Here is a 17,075-nt window from a genome sequence, read left to right on the forward strand (position 1 = left end):
AATGTGTAAACTGTGTACTGCCCTATTTCTATTGTCAGTCACTTATTGAGTATTATTAACGTGTGTGTTAAAAATGTGTGTGAAGTAAGTCAACTCAAACTCAACGTGATTGTAACGACTCCTGCCGTTGGCGTGCTGCCAAACTTGAAATTGGCTCTTTTCTGTAGATGGAAATGTTATATACACAGTGTATCACATTGGACAGCATGATTGGATTGGTTGGATTGGTTTTGTTCTGGTAATTTGTCCAAGTGCGAGTGGATAGAGTACCTGCTGAGTATTCAGGCATGTTCTCAGGAGCCCTAATGACATTTGATATCAGTCTGAGTGGAGCAAACGTAGCAAGGTATTGGAGAAAACACTTGAACTAAAAGATGTGTCTCTCTCTGCTATAAGTATTCCCAATGACCTTTTTTGATGTGTAATAACGTATTTACGTCAACAGATTTTGCTCCACATTAAAGTTGGTAATCTGCAGAGCAAACCACAAAAGGCCTGAAAGGATATTACTAAACACAACCAATTGACTGATACTAGAGTTAACTTAGTCAATTATGTATTCTAATCATGAACCTCTTGGAAGGTAATACTAGTGTAGCATTCTCAGATCCCTCCCACTCTATTACTGTGAGCTACCAATTGACTGCACTGAGGTTCTCTCCTGGGATAGATGAGCAGGACTTATTCAGTGGGCCTCCATTCACACACTGCTCCTGAGCTCTCGTGAGTGTGGGAATGAATCCAGTGTTGAGCGGTTACCGTCAGCATGAAATATGCTTCTTAATAAAATTTGCAACAATAACGGGACCTTGTATAGGTCACATTGTGAAAACATGACTTCACTAGTAAGAAACTCTGTGTCAGTGTACTTTCTGTGACACTGTTTGCCTCTGGTTTCAGTTTCATTCGAAAAGCAGATTGGCGTGTTTTTACTTCTAGTATGAGAGCATGAAACGGGAAGATTTATATCTAATTGACGGAAAATACGATTAAGATGTTGGCGACTACTTCTGCGGTCACAGAACTAAAGCAATGATGGAGATATGATCCAGTTGCCTTTATGAGGAGCAGATTTTATGGCATTTAATTTGATTCTTGTTTTCGAGTTACATCCTGTCTGTTCCAACATGTATTCTAAGTTGTCCTTTTTCCCATGAGAGTCATGATACCGCTTAAGAAAAGTCATAATTTTATAACATCTCATTCATTTCACTTCATTTTACTGCCCTTTGCTCTGTCTCTTATGTAAGAGGGTCTTGATTTCATAAACTTGGTTTCAGCAAATACATCTGCTGCATCATTTCCGGATCGTTCGATGTGGTTACATTATTTTCTAGTAATGTCGTAGAGGTCGTTAAAAAATAATGAAGCTGCTTCTAAAGATAGCGCAGAAGTTGAAAATACTCCAGTGTTCCGTCTTCCTCTGTCTCAAACTATATCACAGATTGCTTTGGTCTTTATTTAAACCAGCTCAATAAGCAACAGTTTATCTGTTTATGCGTGCATAGCTGCACGTTGCCAAAATATAAGTTACCCTGAATGTCTACTGAATAATAGCTACCAAGCTATTATTCAAAATAAAAATATAATAAAAAATGATGGCTTTGTATAGCTCAACTGGTGGAGCATGGTACTCACTGCCATTTACATGACGCACAACTGTTGATACACATATTCACACACCGACGGCAGAGTCAACCATGCAAGGCGACAGCCAACTCGTTGGGAGCAGTTATGACTAGGTGTCTTGCTCAGGGACACCTCAACGCTCAGCTAGGAGGAGCTGGGGCTTGAGCTGGCAACCTTCTGGTTTGAAGTCAACCTGCTCTACCTCCTAATTCAAGCCAACCCATATTTCGGGTTAGGGTAAGGGGTTCAAACCTGCTAACCTCTAGAGTAAGGGGTTTGATTCCCACTAAGGGGCCCCCCTTGATAAGAGTGTATGGACTGATAGTGTTCATGTAAGATGCTTTAGATAGAAGCGTCACACATTTTTATTATTATGTAGGAGCTGTGTCTCTGTTGCATCCGCCTGTGTGTTGATGCTAGGTGTTACTACAGCAGGGCAAAGAAGCACAGCATTGAGAATTGAAATACCTCACTCTCTGTCATGTGTGCTGTGATGCAGTGGAGCACAGATTCATTATTTGATAAGCTCTTGTATCCTCTTTTGTCTTGAAGTTATTTCAAAGTGAAAATATTAATATACATCAGCAAGGAAAAAATACTGGTTTATCGTCTGGCAGACTGCGATTTAGATACAAACAAAGTCATGTGTGTTGCTACTGCAGAATATTGTCTCATTTTATACCATATATTAGACGCCAGTATATGGTTCTGTATTGGATCTCAAGACTTTTCTGATATATATATACACCTATATTTTGTATTATATATTATGTATATAATATATGGTTATGGTTCTTGTTTTGAAGCATCCTTTAGATAATTATGCATGTGTAGAAAGTCAGACGAACACTGACATGGCAAAACACAAAAAAAATGGTGTGCATGTGTGATTTGTTTGTATGTGTGGGATTCCGCACATGAGATAAATCTCACTGTTTACAATGAATTGCTGGCACTCCTGACCTAGAACAGCCTGTTCTTTCCCTGTCTCTGATCCCTTTTACAAACTCACATGATCAGCTCCTGTGATGTGTTGGGGGGGTGGCTGCAGTTTAGCACTGTAGCACCGCCATGCTACATCAACTATAATTTAAGTATTAGTCCTAGTTGTGAGAATTGGGCTTTTAGGACTGTTGAGTGTAGTGTCAGTCTCAGTTTCAGTGTTCACTATTTGTGAACACTTCTTTTGACCAGCAGAGGGCAGTCTCATTGCATCGCAAATTCAGCAAAAATTACCTCTTAAAGATCCTGCCATCTTTGGCAGTACATTTTTAACTTTTTGGCATCTGAAGTACACCTACAATTAGTATTTCTTATTATAAGTAGATCAATGATATTCTTTCCCTTTGTCTTCTGTTCTTGGCCTTGTTTTTATTACAATTAGAAAGGCCTACAATTCAGATACTTGTGCCATGAGAGGGCAGTATTGTATTGTTTGCATACAGCATGTTACACAGATATCCAAGGGGATTTTACACAACAATAACATTGGTGACCACAAATATTCTGGCCCTCCTTGTGACTCCCACTAGGGTTCACCACAATGAACCATATCGTCATCAAATGTCTCTCCAAAATGTTTTCCTCCATGTGTTTTTGTTACACGCCTTATATTACATCATGGTGTGATACACATTGTTGCATATCTTCTTCCTTTTCATTCAGCCAAGAAATGAGAATTTATAGTATGATCGAACCTAGTGTTACAACACACTGTAGCATATCTCACTTCAACATGACACGCAAGTGAGAATCACATCATCTGTGTTTGTTTCCTAGTCACCATGATCTCCTCGTAGTCCGCGTCTGTCATCCTCGACTTGGAGCTCAGCCCACTTACAGTACTCTGTCTTTGTCTCTTCTGTTTTCTTCTCCTTCCTACGCATTTCCTCACCGTGCGCCTCCTAATGTTGAATCCTCCTCTCAGGTAAGTGGCACTTAAGCGCGTGGTTTAGAGGGGCCCCTAGTTGTCCCCCTCGCACCCAGAGCGGCGAGTCAGAAATGTGGGCGTTCGCAGCCTTGAGGTGATGGTGTGACGTTGAGGGTGGCGTGACGTGTTCGTGCCGTCTGATTCTGTCCCCCCCGAAGGCTTCTGTGTAATGTCTGCAAACGCCGTTCTCTTATTCCCACATTTCAGTCACAGATGTTCCCTGGACTGGATGAGGATGAAACCGGCAGCCGGGGGAGTCCCCGCCCTCTCGCGGGATTTAGAATGCAGGCCGACGGAGTGCAGGGTGTTGGCACTGCGGGGGGGGCGGTCGTGTGTGTGTGTGAGTGTGTGTGTGCGTGTGTGCATCTGCCTGTGTGTGTGTGTGTGTGTGCATGTTTTCTTCTTGTTTTCGTGTGTGTGTGTTTGTGTGTGTGTGTGCGCCTGTTGGGCCGTAATGAAATTTCTGTGAAATCATCATTAACACTAAATTAGCAGAAAATTTTAGGAAAACAACAGGAAGTGTGCCATGCTTTAAATTGTGTACTTTTAGAAGGATAAATGTCTATCTATTTATATGCTAATATACTACCATGCTATATAACTGTTTAAAATCGTGTGATATATTGTGTTTTTTTCGCGTTAATTTAGTAATGCTGCGCAGCGCCCAGAGCTGTGCTGCTGGTATTCTTGCCACACTGCTGTTTTATCACCGGGACGCCCTAAATTAGTACGACTAATTCAGAAACCGAGCGCGTAATCCTTCCCTTATGCTGTCACTCGCTACAGCTACATCTGCTTTGATGAGACCAGACGTAAACAACAGTGTGTGTTTGAACGTGTGTGTGTGTGTGTGTGCGAGTGTGTTTGGCAATTCTTTGGAGTATTGGTTGAGGAATTCTGCCCAGTTTACTCCCCGTATGTCTTAAGTCTTACTATTAGTGTCTCAATGTTAAGTCACGGTCAACAGAGTACGCTCATGACATAACATAGTTTAAAAACATACACACAAACACTCGCACACACACACACACACACACGCACACACAGACACACACACACACACACACACACACACACACACACACACACACACACACACACACACACACACAGCTGTCGGTCAGAGTATCCGGGGGGGCCCGGAAGGGAGCTGTCGTTACATTAACGTGGAGCCTCTATCCCTGGGCAGTGGTCACGGCTGCTTTAAAGGGCGTGTGTTTTTGGCTGGGAGATGGAGAAACGAGGAGGCTCGGCTTGCGGTGCTCTATTATTACTCCTCCACTCTGAGGCGTTGGTTGGGGGAGTGGTACAGCTGCAGCAACAGCAGCCCCAGCAGGTGCACTAGGGCAGGTAGTGGAGCCACCAGCCCACCACCACCACCACCACCACTGCAGGGTGACCTGCATACACACAGGATGATATCCACCGCATAGAACTGCACAGCCAACCGTGTTTTTAAACCATTCCCTCCACTAGCCCTGTGTCTGGCGCAACACATTCACGCCTTTAGGATTTACAACGTTTGATTTACTGCCCCTGATAGGCTGTTGTGGCAAGACACAACGTTGCCAGAGATAGGCCACATGAATGAAAAAAGAAAACAGGCCTGTGTTATTTGTCTGCACTATCTCCTCGTTTGACCGGTGTCTCCCCTTCTCTGACTCCATTGTTTTGGAGCAGGATTGATTGGCCTTGTTTGCAGCATTGATTTACAGGAGGTCACATCTGCATGGGGTCGGCTGGCTGGTTTGATTGTCTTTTGCTGTGAGGGCATACCGTGCTGCCTATTCAGACCCTCCTAGTCCATACATGCAGTGATAGCTTCAGGAAGAAGGGAAAGGAAAAGGTCAAGCAGCTGTTCAGCACCGCAGGGCTCTGGTGTTGCTGCTGTTTTGAAGTTTGACTGTGCATGAACGGGCATGTCGGCTAACGCGAGCCGAGTGTGTTGCAATGTCCTGCTTGGTTGTGAACCAGGAATTTACAATGGATCCTAAGGTTGGTTTTGATTTTGCCTTAGGAACTAAATAATTTGCACTGCTGTTGAAGGGAAGTTTAGCTCTTTAGTTATTCCTTTTCTGATAAACCATCCCCATCCTCATTTGCATGCTATCAAATAAAACGTGTCCCAAAGCCACGTGTTTTTCGAATGTGCTTTGTTTTTGTCTTTCCTCTTTTTCAACCAAAACACATGTAAATGACCCACATGACTCAAACCCATGACTGAATCATCATGGCCTCGCCAAACAGCAAGTGTTAGGAGTCCGCGTTTGTTATCGTGCTGCAGACTCACTGCATTGCTGCAGGATCTCCCGGCCCTGTTTGTTCCTGACAGATGTTTGCTCTGTACCTGCCAGAGGCTGACACGTGGGCGCAAATCAAATAATCGACCTCATCAGGCATTTCCAACACGTGCACCTGTAACCTAATCAAGCTATTTCCAACGCGTGCATCTGCACCCTACTATACCCACAACCACACAGGCATGCGCTCTGTGACATTTTACACAGTGACATATGCATGCGCATTCTCACACGTGGATCTTAAAAGCTCTCCGTTCCCAAGTCCTACAAATAGGCCTACTATTTATATGAGAAGAAAAAATGTGCATCGCCTCGCATTCTCAATGTATACCTCCAGCCTGGCCAGGCCCTGTATGTGACTGGGCCACTGCTGTCCTTTCATGCCAGGGGCTAGAGTTGGAACCAGCGAAACTAGAGCAGCACTCTATCCCATAATCTGCTCGTCAATAGCAGTGTCACTGGAAGATCTGTCACACAGCACACACTATTCTCTATTATCTTCTCTCTATCTCGCTGTGTCACTCCATCTCTCTCTCTTTTTCTCTCTGACTGCAGTCTCTGTGTCTTGCTTGTGGAGGTGAATATCAAAAATGCTTTGATGTAGTCAAGGTTAATATATCCGCAATGGTTCACTTGGGTATTGTGGGATCAACGATTTAGAATTGGGCTTTTTGTGTGTGTGATTGGTGGACATGTTCATATATGACGTCTCATTGATAGCTTTTACACCACCTCATTGGCTTGGATGGAACTAGGTCACGGCAGGGTGTCTGGACCTACAGCTCAACCGTGCCCAGCATGCGCTCTATGGCTTAAAGTTGAGCGGCAAAATAACGCCTCAGTACCAGCACTCTTACTCTCCTTTACTCACTCAATCACTTGTGTTTACTATCATCTCAGCCACTGCGTTTCTTCTGAGTGGTAGCGTGTCAACCATTTACATTTTTTACGACTTAACTTTACCATTCCCTATTGAACACTTCAATAGCATTGGCGATGCAACGTTCTTGGTAAGCAATTAAGAATTTTTGATGACATGCATGTTTGTTTGAGAGTCGTTAACCTTATTTGCTAGGGAAGACAAGGAGACAGTTACGTTTAACCTATATGCAATAACATGTTGGGTTTGTTGCATTACTTCTCCTCTCCTGAAAGATTAGAACCAAGCATATTCCTGTAGTTTGACAGAAGGCAGTCTTAGCTACAGCTGCAAATCCTAAATGGGATTGCAAGTATGTAAATATATCCATTTGATGTTAATCAAATTGCCCAAAATTGTACGGATAGTAAACCTTTAATCTCGTAATACTGACTGTTTAAGTAGAGTAATGAATGTTTTTGTATGTAATTACGAAATGATTATGGTTCTTATCTGTTATACGGGGTTTAATAACAGTTCTATGCGCCCCTTCCTGCAAAACAGCAGAACTAGGTCTGGCTATTATTAAAATAGAGACAAGAGCATTCGCATTGTCAGTCCCCTCCTCTGTGCTCATGCAAAGCAGGGGAAGCATCCAATGAGACATTTCAACGTTAAACGTACTAGTAGTCGATGTTCATTACGTGTTGAAAAGAGGGGCTGTTACCGTCTATTCCTCTGGCGTTGTTTATAAGAAACATTCGGGTGGCTGGTTCTTGTGGTTCTCAGTCTCCAGAGCTCGGCTTTCGTCTCATTGGCCTCATTAAATCCACACTCTAGCCCGCTAATATCTACACCCCACCAAGCGTGATTACACCTCCAGACCCATCGCACCGGATTCATTAGACTCACAATGAACTGTCAGCACCTCTGCCTGTGACTAGGTGCAGCGTGAGGGTGCTAGAGGTGTGGACGACCATTGTTTGTCCTTGGCGAGTGGTTGTGTAGGTGCCGTGACGACTTTATTTGTGAATCATTGAGGACAGGGGTTTAGGGAAATGCCTTTTCCCATGGCTGGATTAGAATTTCACGCTCGGTCTCACTTGATGTTATCCATTGTCTCTCCGCTGGTGTTTTTCTTCTATATTTCACGGCTGCTGTTTACTATACTTGTAACTCTGTTTGTTGGTTTGTTTACTCATACCCATTGCCTGTGTGTGTGTGTGTGTGTGTGTGTGTGTGTGTGTCAGCCAGACGGTCACTCTCTCTTTGTCCTCAGGGAATGATGATGATGTCCAAGCCTTTATCTTTTAGGCTCTCTGACTGCACAACTATTAGTAATTTGAGCGTCAAGCGAGGGGGGCTGGAGACAAACCCTCACTTCCTGCTCCATGGAAAGATAATAGGTTCAGGGAAATTTCTATTGAAATTTAAAGGGGCGCTTCTAAGGGCCTATTTAGAGGTAATAGTGTATCTTACCCCAGCTAATCCCCCCTCTAATTGCTGTCTAATTGCTGTAATGCCGGCACAACAGGCCCCCTTTCATATTTATGGCCTAGGCTGAAACAAATTATCTGTGTCTCTTTGCCAGCCCAGCCTCCCAGCACAGCCGAACCAGACATGCTTTTGGAGGGTGGTTTTTTAGGTTCCACATGGCTAGCGTAAGTGTGTCTGCCAGAGGCGGGGTTTCCCTCCGGAGCGTGCGGTATAAAACTATCAAACAGCATTTTTCTGTTAACATTACTGTTTTAAAAAAATACCCAGACTTCAATTTCAGTCTGATTTTAGAAATAATGAAACAGCCCCCGCTATTTTAGATTTGTAAGCAAAGGCTTTCCGCCCCTTGCCTCGTGTACACGCCCGATATATCAGGGCCCCTACATCCTGCCTCTTCCATGTCTGTCTTCCATCCCATCCCTCTGATGTTTTGTTGGTATACCCATGGTTTCACACGCGCCGCAGAACGCGTGCAGTGCGCCTTCCCAAAGGGTCTAATGTTGACGAGGAAACCATTAGGTTACAAATGATGCATAGGCAAATCATCATCCGGTATCATTAGTGTGGTAGCCAAGCAAGCCACACTATTGTTATCATGTTTCCTATTATTATTCTTCCTCCTCATCTTCTGTGAGAAGATGAGGAGGAAGAATAATATGTTATCCTAACGTTTTTGAGGGATCAACACCAAACCACGACCAAAACTTCGGGAATATATCATTGCAGTGTGCCTCTACCTTACGGGACCAAACATTGCATACTTTACAAAGATATGTTTTATAGTATTATTATTTGACATACCAAGTGTCAACACTTTGACACTTGGTATGCGGTCCTCTTTTCGCCTCAAGGACCCATGATAGATGGGCCTCGATGGATATGACAAGATTTTGCTGGACCTTCAAGGTCTTCGAGAACCCTGAAAATATTGTGAAAAGTGACCCATAAAACTAAATGACCCTAAATGGTGTACAAATTTCTTGATTCTGTTAAAAATGGCGTAGCTATGAACTAGTTATGCAAATATATGAATATGATTATGCAAATGATCGCCATTAATCATCAACCACCAGTCCACTTCAGAGAATCCCAGGGACCTACGACTTGGAGGGCCCATCAAGGACACGCCCCTTAGGTAATGTGGAAAGCATTAGCATTAGCATTTTTGCATTCTCATGGAATATTGCGCAAACAACGAGTTGGCTCATGCAACCACAAGCCTTTTCTTCAGAAAATGCCAATGCGGCATCATTTTTAGTTTGGCTTGTTGACACACAATCTTAATTAGCAGATACTATGCCTCGTCTGAAGGAAGCTTTGATACGATGATTTACCCAACTTGTCAGAAGCAGGGATTGAAGCCAATGGCTCTGAGAGTTTGATCAGGGTACAGGAGAAAAAGTCTAGTCTCTACCTCAGTTTTGGGGAGTTTTAAGATTTTCCAACATCATTGGCTGCTTTGACTTGCGAGCGTTGAAGTTCTTGGCTGTCCAAGCAGCAAAGGACTCCAAGGAAGGGCCGAGTGTTACCTGGTAGTGTGAGTGAGTCAGTCAACCATGGAGCAAGTGTGTCTGTCAAAACAAAGCCTTCTTTTCCAACCGTGCTCCTACACTCTGACTACCTGTGATGTCAGCTCAGCTGTCAGTCAGTGTTCACCAAAATGCTGACCTCTCTCTTTCGGTCCTCCTCGCCTCCCGTCTGTCTTCACGCAGGTTCTCTGTGAGGAGGTGTTACATTCTCAAAATGTCTGGAATATTTAAATGTCAAATAAAAGGGCTAAAAGAGTATTAAAAAGTCCTGCGTCTAATTAGTGTAGGTCTTAGTTTTTAGTTAGTTCTTAGATTTCTGTTGGACCTATTGTTGGAACTTTTTAGCGGGTTGATTATTTGTGTGTCTGCGACATTCGCATTATAATGTATTTCATGGGGTATTAAAAACGTTGTATAGTGTAATTTATTGAAACCTGCAGATTCCCTGTCATGTTATCACTAGCAGTGCATTCAACATTGTCTTAACCTTGGGTGAATTCGTGGGTGTTTAGATCTGAGATAATAGGCCCTATGTGGTAAAACTTATGTCACCGTTGAGCATGGTGGCTTCGTATTAATCATCTAGGCTCTTCTGAGAGGCCCAATACCGGTAGTCATTGCTTTGTGGAAGTTGTAATTATGATCACTGGAGCGTTATGTGGCATGACACGGTTCACTTCCCTTAACTCACTGGTTTGCCCGAAGGTTTGACCTCCCGTCATTGATTGGCCTGTTTTGTAAGCCAAAATTGCCCCCTTTGTTTTATTTTATAGCGGCCAGGAAATGTATAACTTTTATTATCAACAGCCTTTTTATTTGCAGACACATTCTTCAAATCCTTTTCTATCGATCTATCCATAATAATTTTCGTTGTTTTGAAGCCCTCCTTCTCTGTTTAAGAATACGATTTTCCTGGTCATGTTTACCCTTCAGCGACCGGCTGTTTTAATCTCGCTAGTCAATGCAAGCAGATGTACACTTAATTTCGTCTCATTGACTTACTCAAATCTTGTCAAACCATGCATCCATCCGCGCTGCCGAGCTAGAAATAGCTCTTGGAGATGGATCTCCCAGCTCATCTGTTCTCCAAGAATCACTTGGTACATCATCAATCACTGTGTTTATCTCATCAGAGACAGCTGGGCCTGCCCTGTCTCAGCCTCCATCGCTGAGAGGCCGCTTGCGTCTATTGAGAGCCATCGCACATTTAACTCTCCATCACTTTCCAGGCCAGGACGAACCAAGCCCTCCACTCGATTAAGTAAACCTAAGTCTGTGTGTGTCTTTGTATGTGTGTGTGTGCCTGTGGGTGCGCGGGTGAGGCTAGCAATCTCAATAGCAAGAACGAACATCTATCCTTTATAATATAATTCTCAGGACAATATGAAAGGCTGGATTTAGAGTGAGCCTTGGGACTTTGGGTTTACAGGCCGAAATACTTAATTCAGCCATAGGCTATAACTCCCCCCCCCCCCCCCCCCTGCCTCCTCTCCTTCAAGAGTCAGGTCATATCCTAACATTCCCTTAGATCTCTTAGAACTTGCTGATAAAGGGGCCTTCTATGCAGGCATGCTCTTTCCCCGTCACTGGCTCGGAACGAGTGCATTGTGTTTGAGTGATGGCAAACAAACACCCCAATTAGCACTAACTTCTCCAATGGACTGCTGCTGTTTGGTCCTGAGCTCATGTTACACCTGCAGCGGTGTAGCAACAAACGTTAGCTGTACCGCTGGACCAACCTCTAGTCCTCATACACAGAGCGGCGGGGGGGGGTGTCTCTTGCATAGTTAAAAGGCCAGAGAAGAGACAGTAGGCAGGAAGCCGAGGATTTTTTGGCCCTTTCTTCTGAGAGCTGTGAAGAAGCATGTGAAAGCTGCACAGCTTCCGCTGCCTGTCCGTCTCTCTCCAGCATTGCGTGGGTAGCTATTATGTCTGATTGCTCTCCCTCTGCTTGGACGGGAGGCAGCTTGTGATGCGTAGGCCATAGTTGGAGTGCAACGCTCCTTAACCCAGTCCTAATCAAGCCAGTGGTACTCTTGGCTTGACCGCTCTGAGTAGCCACTGTGCAACCATAATGATTCATAGTCTACAGGGAAACACAGGATTATTTTTCATGTTTTGCTGGCATTGCTCACAAAGTATATTGTAATATGTATTTTTTTAGATCGTTTTTTACACATTGACCTGGGTCTTTGATGTCGGCACAGTGTTGCAACACCAGTCCCTTTTCCTCTCCAAATATAGCAGAGACGTTTTAATATTTAACCTGCTTAACAGCAAGCCTCTCCACGTGAAGCATTTCCCCGAAATGGCTTTTTAAAGGCTCAGTCAACCACTCATCACATCCCCGCCCACCCACTCAACCATGTATTTCCGCTACGGTCCTGGCGGGAGCAGCCTGCTCTCGACGGTTCAGTGGCTTTGGCTTTGATAAAATAAACAAGACCCCCTTTGCTTACCTACCCCTGCCATCCTCCAAGTGTCATAAAGTGGTGTTTAGCTTTGAGCTGGACTTAAGCAACGTTGCTGGGCCCAGACGGAAAACATGGGGAGTTCCATGTGTGTGTTTGGTGTGGCCGGGTGGTGGCCGTCTCCACACCCAGGCAAAACATTCTAGGAAACAAGCTGTTTGACTCCCACGAACCTTCTGATGTATCCACACATGTTACTCTCCTCTCCTCCCTTCCCCTCTTGATGCCCTCCTCCCAACCAGGCCCAGTCTTACGTTGATATACACTAATCCATTTTATCTATTCCGTCTCATATCTTATTTTGTAAAGAACATGACAGTTTGAGCTATGTAGATATTTTCCGGCGTCACTTCTTAACTGCGAGTAATCAGTTAAGAAGTGTAAACCGAGGCTGCTGGAGCCAGGATCGGGATGTGAGGAGGAGGAGGTGGAGGAGGCCTGAAGTTCACTGAACTTTATTTCACAAGTCAAGAATGTGAAGGGCTTGGCTCTAAGAGTAAATCTCGTTTAGAACAAGGGGGTGTCAATACCAAGATGATGCAAATCAAATGAACAAGCTTGACTTTAAGGTTGGTTTTTGTCAGTGACAAAAAATAGGATGCGTGCAGATGGCCGAACAGCTTGAGTTGAATATCCCCCCCGATCCTTTTGGGGGTTGGGTTGGGGGTCTTCTTGTTCCCATCCCACCAGCATGGATCTGGTCACTAGATATATAGTCCATTTCCCCTGTCGTCCTATTAAGCCTCAATTTCTTCTCCCCTCCCGGGGTGTGTTGGCTGTTCTGCACCCCTGGGCTCTCAGTTCAAACATGAGAGGGTCCTCCCTCTCCCTGGAGGATCAAGGGAAGCGAGGGGCTCTCAGTGTTAGCCGACCCCTCCTCCCTCTCCCTCCCTCCCTCCCTCAGACCCCCTCCACCCACCCACCCACCCACACACACACACACTTGCCACTAGAATGGATACATGATGAATTATTTAGTTAGTAGTTGAGCTAGTGAAGGAAGTTCTCCTCTCATGGTGTTAATGTGTAATTGTTGGATGGGATTCAGAAAAAAACATAATGACTTACTACTAGAGACCTCTTCTAGGCTGTGTGATACATATACCGTATGTATCTGTATGTGTGTGTGTGTGTGTGTGTGTGTGTGTGTGTGTGTGTGTGAGTGTGTGAGCTCTGCAAGGATGAACTGGAGTGTGCTCAAACCAGCTCTACCCACACAGAACAAGAGGAGAAAGGCAGACAGTGAGAGGCCATTGACGGTCTTCCTGGGCCTTTGACTGGGCCCAGCAGGTCTATAGCTGGAGAAGCTGAGAAGCTGTTTGGTGACTAGATCTGGGGTTAGGGGGGCCTGGGGTCATAGTCCAGGCTTTAATGTCCTCAATAGTCACCGGCTCCCTACTGAACCTACTTAATATGCAGTTCTTTTCACCTACCGCTTCCCATTGAAGCAAACAAGCTATGGTTAGAGTGGGCTATTCGGAAAGCCGGAAGTGGATAACAAAGCAAACATTACAATCTCTTGTTGTCTGTATCAAGCGTCGCATTCGAAAACCTTATTGTGGGTTTTTGATGGAATATTTCACCATACTTTGTTGATTGTTTGGGTATGTGAGTGTGACACTGCTTGAGGAGTTGTCTCCCCACAGCCACATGACAGCAGCGTTTCCAGTGTAAAAGTCACAACATAAACCCAAGCAAATCTATGCTGAGCTATCAAGAATGTAAGCAAGTTCGTCAGCAGTGCTTCCATCTAATCTCATTTGTACGTTTGCGATTTCAGCTGTTTACTGTTTTTGGTGTCACCATTTTGGGGAATTAAAAAGGTATTATTTCATTCAATTCTAAATCACTCCCCTAGCAGAGGCTCTGTATAGGCTCCCCTGAATCGATCGAACTTCCTCGTTATTCTTCCTGGACGACGCTTTCCTCTTTTTGAGTTGGGAGTGAGCAGCGAGGCTGCTCTCGCCATTTAGCTTTGGATCCGGAGCGTGACATCACTCGCCTCTCGGGTTTCAGCGATTTTTACTACTGGCTACACACGCGTTCCGCCGCGCCGCTCTGTCAGCTGGGACGCTCTGCTCTGCCTCCAACACTGTGGAGGAGGCGCACTTCACCGGAGACGCTCCGAGCTAACGGGCTCTCACCGGACTCTCATTTTAGTCGGCTCTTTCGCTGCGTCTTATCACTGTCCCTCGCCTGGATACACGGTTACATGATCGGCTGTCTCGGAAACATTTGTGAGGCCGCTCTGTGTGAGTAAATTCGTTTTTCCAATATTGATTTCGGGTGCATTTGCGGTTCTCTATTGGTGATATGAGGCTATTTGCGACGCTGTGCGTCTTAATGTATATTTCCCATCTGCTCAGGTGTTCTCTCTGGCTTATGTCGAGTGTTTTTTTTCCCATCCCATGCATGTTTTTGCGTCGATATCCTATAATGGAGATCATTTGTTTGGCACGTGTGGTAGGCTGCACGGATACAAACAGCAGCTGCAACACCAGAGTGCAATAGTTGACTAGACGCGCTGTTTTTAATCAATGTGCGCAATGTTAAGGACCTGCGACGTCAATGCGGACAGGGTGGAGGACCGATCGTATTGTGGTCACTTGCGAGAAGTTTCAGATAATACCAAGCGATATCAATGGGAACAGTGAGCCGGATATTGGATGTGGATTAAACGGATATGTGGACTTACCTTTTAATTTTCACGTTTTATCAGTCTGTGGAGAGGGTGTTTTGCTTTGCTGGCATAGCATTTTCAAAACAAAACGAGCGTGTGTAAAACCATACTGTAGCCAGCTACCGTAAAGGCCCTAGGCATTGGTTCAAGGTAGGCAGTTGTTTGAGGTTAAACTGTAAATAACACCAACCCCTATATACGCTCTCTCTCTCTCTCTCTCTCTCTCTCTCTCTCTCTCTCTCTCTCTCTCTCTCTCTCTCTCTCTCTCTCTCTCTCTCTCTCTCTCACACACCCACACACGGCAATGTTGGCAAGTTTGTAATAAGTAATAGTAGGCCTTTATTTTTCAATGTTAACCCTGTCTGAGTTCGATTGAGAACCTGCTACTCAAACAGAATGGATGTGGGTGTGGTATGCTATTTAGCAAATCACTTGCTGGCAGAAAGAAAAACAGTCTGTCATTGTAGTCATCAGGTTTCTCCTGGGAGACATACACAAATGCCTGCTTCGTCCTTCATACAGCAGAATATACATCAGGTTTCTTTCCTTATATCACATGGCTTTGTGTTCACCCTCCTTCCACAATTATCAAGGTAACACTACAATAGAAGTTGAGGATTGAAAATGGGATTATTGGTTTTGAACCATCAACACCAATAAGTTTTGCATAATTGTATCGTTTGTTGCCCAATATTTATTTTCTTGGCTATATTATACACTGTAAAGAATATGCATTTCTGTCATCGGGATTGGCTCCTTGACACCTTATGCATGTTGTGGTTTTTACAGACCACTCTTCCAAGCCATGATGTGTGTGTGTGTGTGTGTGTGTGTGTGTGTGTGTGTGTGTGTGTGTGTGTGTGTGTGTGCACGCGCGCGTGCGTGTGTTCTATTAAACTCTAGTGTATAGTCTGTTTAATCTGTGTGATTTCAGACTAGAGAGAGAGAGAGAGACAGACAGAGAGGGAGAGACACACACAGAAAAGCCACAACACAGACGTCAGGTCACTCTGACTGCATGTGTGGCGTTTTCGGTTGATTGCTTTTGTTTCCCGAGCTCGGTGGGCCAGTGGCGTTGACGTCTCCTCACCCACCACACTTTGTTCTGCCCCAAGCCTAGAACAATACAGCGATGAGGACTGCAGTAAAAACAGTTGGTCTCATGGGGGCTAGCCCCTGGAAAAACCAACTCTCGCTGCCTGAGAAAACGTCAAGGAGGGTGGGGGTGTTATGCCGGCCAGAGGGAAGATTCAACCAGTAAAACAGCAGAAACCAGGGAAACAAGCCCCACCCCCCCGGCTATGTCCTCCCATTCCAGCTTCAGCTCCTGTTTTTCATACCGTCCCATTTCAATTATTATGATTATTAAACGCATGCTGAGAGCAGGCAGCCAGGAGCCGTCTTGCACAAGTTGATGCGAGAAAGTTTTAATATCTGCCACATTTGAAAGTGATTCAGTGCCCCCAACCTCCAGCGCTGTGTTTTTGCTTTGAAAGCACATCCTTCATGACTTGCCGACTAGAGTGAAAATAACATTTCATATTCAAGAAATTGCCTCATAGTATTCTCACTCCTCTGAACACGCAGTCCTGAACAATTTCTATCAAAAAGTTACCCTCCCATGGATCACCAAATTCAAAACACACCACTGTAACCACGCAATATTTCAGTGACGAGGCAAAAATAATAACTAGTACACAGACTTTAAAATCAGTATAAGTGAGGCATTTGCCATGAAGGCAATAAGCATTTCTGAATTCATACACATAACATTGTAATTTGGCCTGCAGTTGTACAGGTAATTGTATTTAAGTTTCACTGACTTCTACTGAAACCACAAATTACTTAAATATTTAGTTAAACTTTAAACAGTGTGTGTGAGTGTGTGTGTCGTTGGTCAACATTTCTAACATGATACACTTTCAGTGCCTTCTCATGCTTTTTAAATATTTGATCTCGCTTTTTACAAGAGTAGAAAGTAAACCCATACCCTATTCTCACCAGTTGAACTAAGTAGGGCAGGTAGAGCTGCTGCCAACTTTTAACATTTGAACGCAGTGTTTATTGATGGGAATGCCTTATTTTGCATTTGTAAGCTGTTTCAGTTCTTCTGTACACCTGTACACATTAATAGCCTCATTCACCTGCAATGTAGCATTATGTCACAGACAAAGATATGT

The 17,075-nt window shown here is 44.3% G+C and overlaps 1 protein-coding gene across 2 annotated transcripts in view; it reads left to right on the plus strand.

Moving 5' to 3' along the window:
• LOC307080336 (pleckstrin homology domain-containing family A member 5-like) overlaps positions 1 to 17,075 on the plus strand; it is a gene marked incomplete at its 5' end in the record, with an annotated part of 65,491 nt that overhangs the window by 10,677 nt on the left and 37,739 nt on the right. The window contains one exon of one of the 2 annotated variants that reach the window (XM_079743004.1): positions 14,341 to 14,467. The exons of the other annotated variant lie outside the window; for it this stretch is intronic. Of the gene's footprint in view, positions 1 to 14,340; positions 14,468 to 17,075 lie in introns of those variants that run through there. 2 annotated transcript variants of the gene reach the window in all.

The sequence above is a fragment of the Pollachius pollachius genome (genome assembly GCF_949987615.1).
Source record: "Pollachius pollachius genome assembly, chromosome: 9".
Classification (NCBI taxonomy): Eukaryota; Metazoa; Chordata; class Actinopteri; order Gadiformes; family Gadidae; genus Pollachius; species Pollachius pollachius.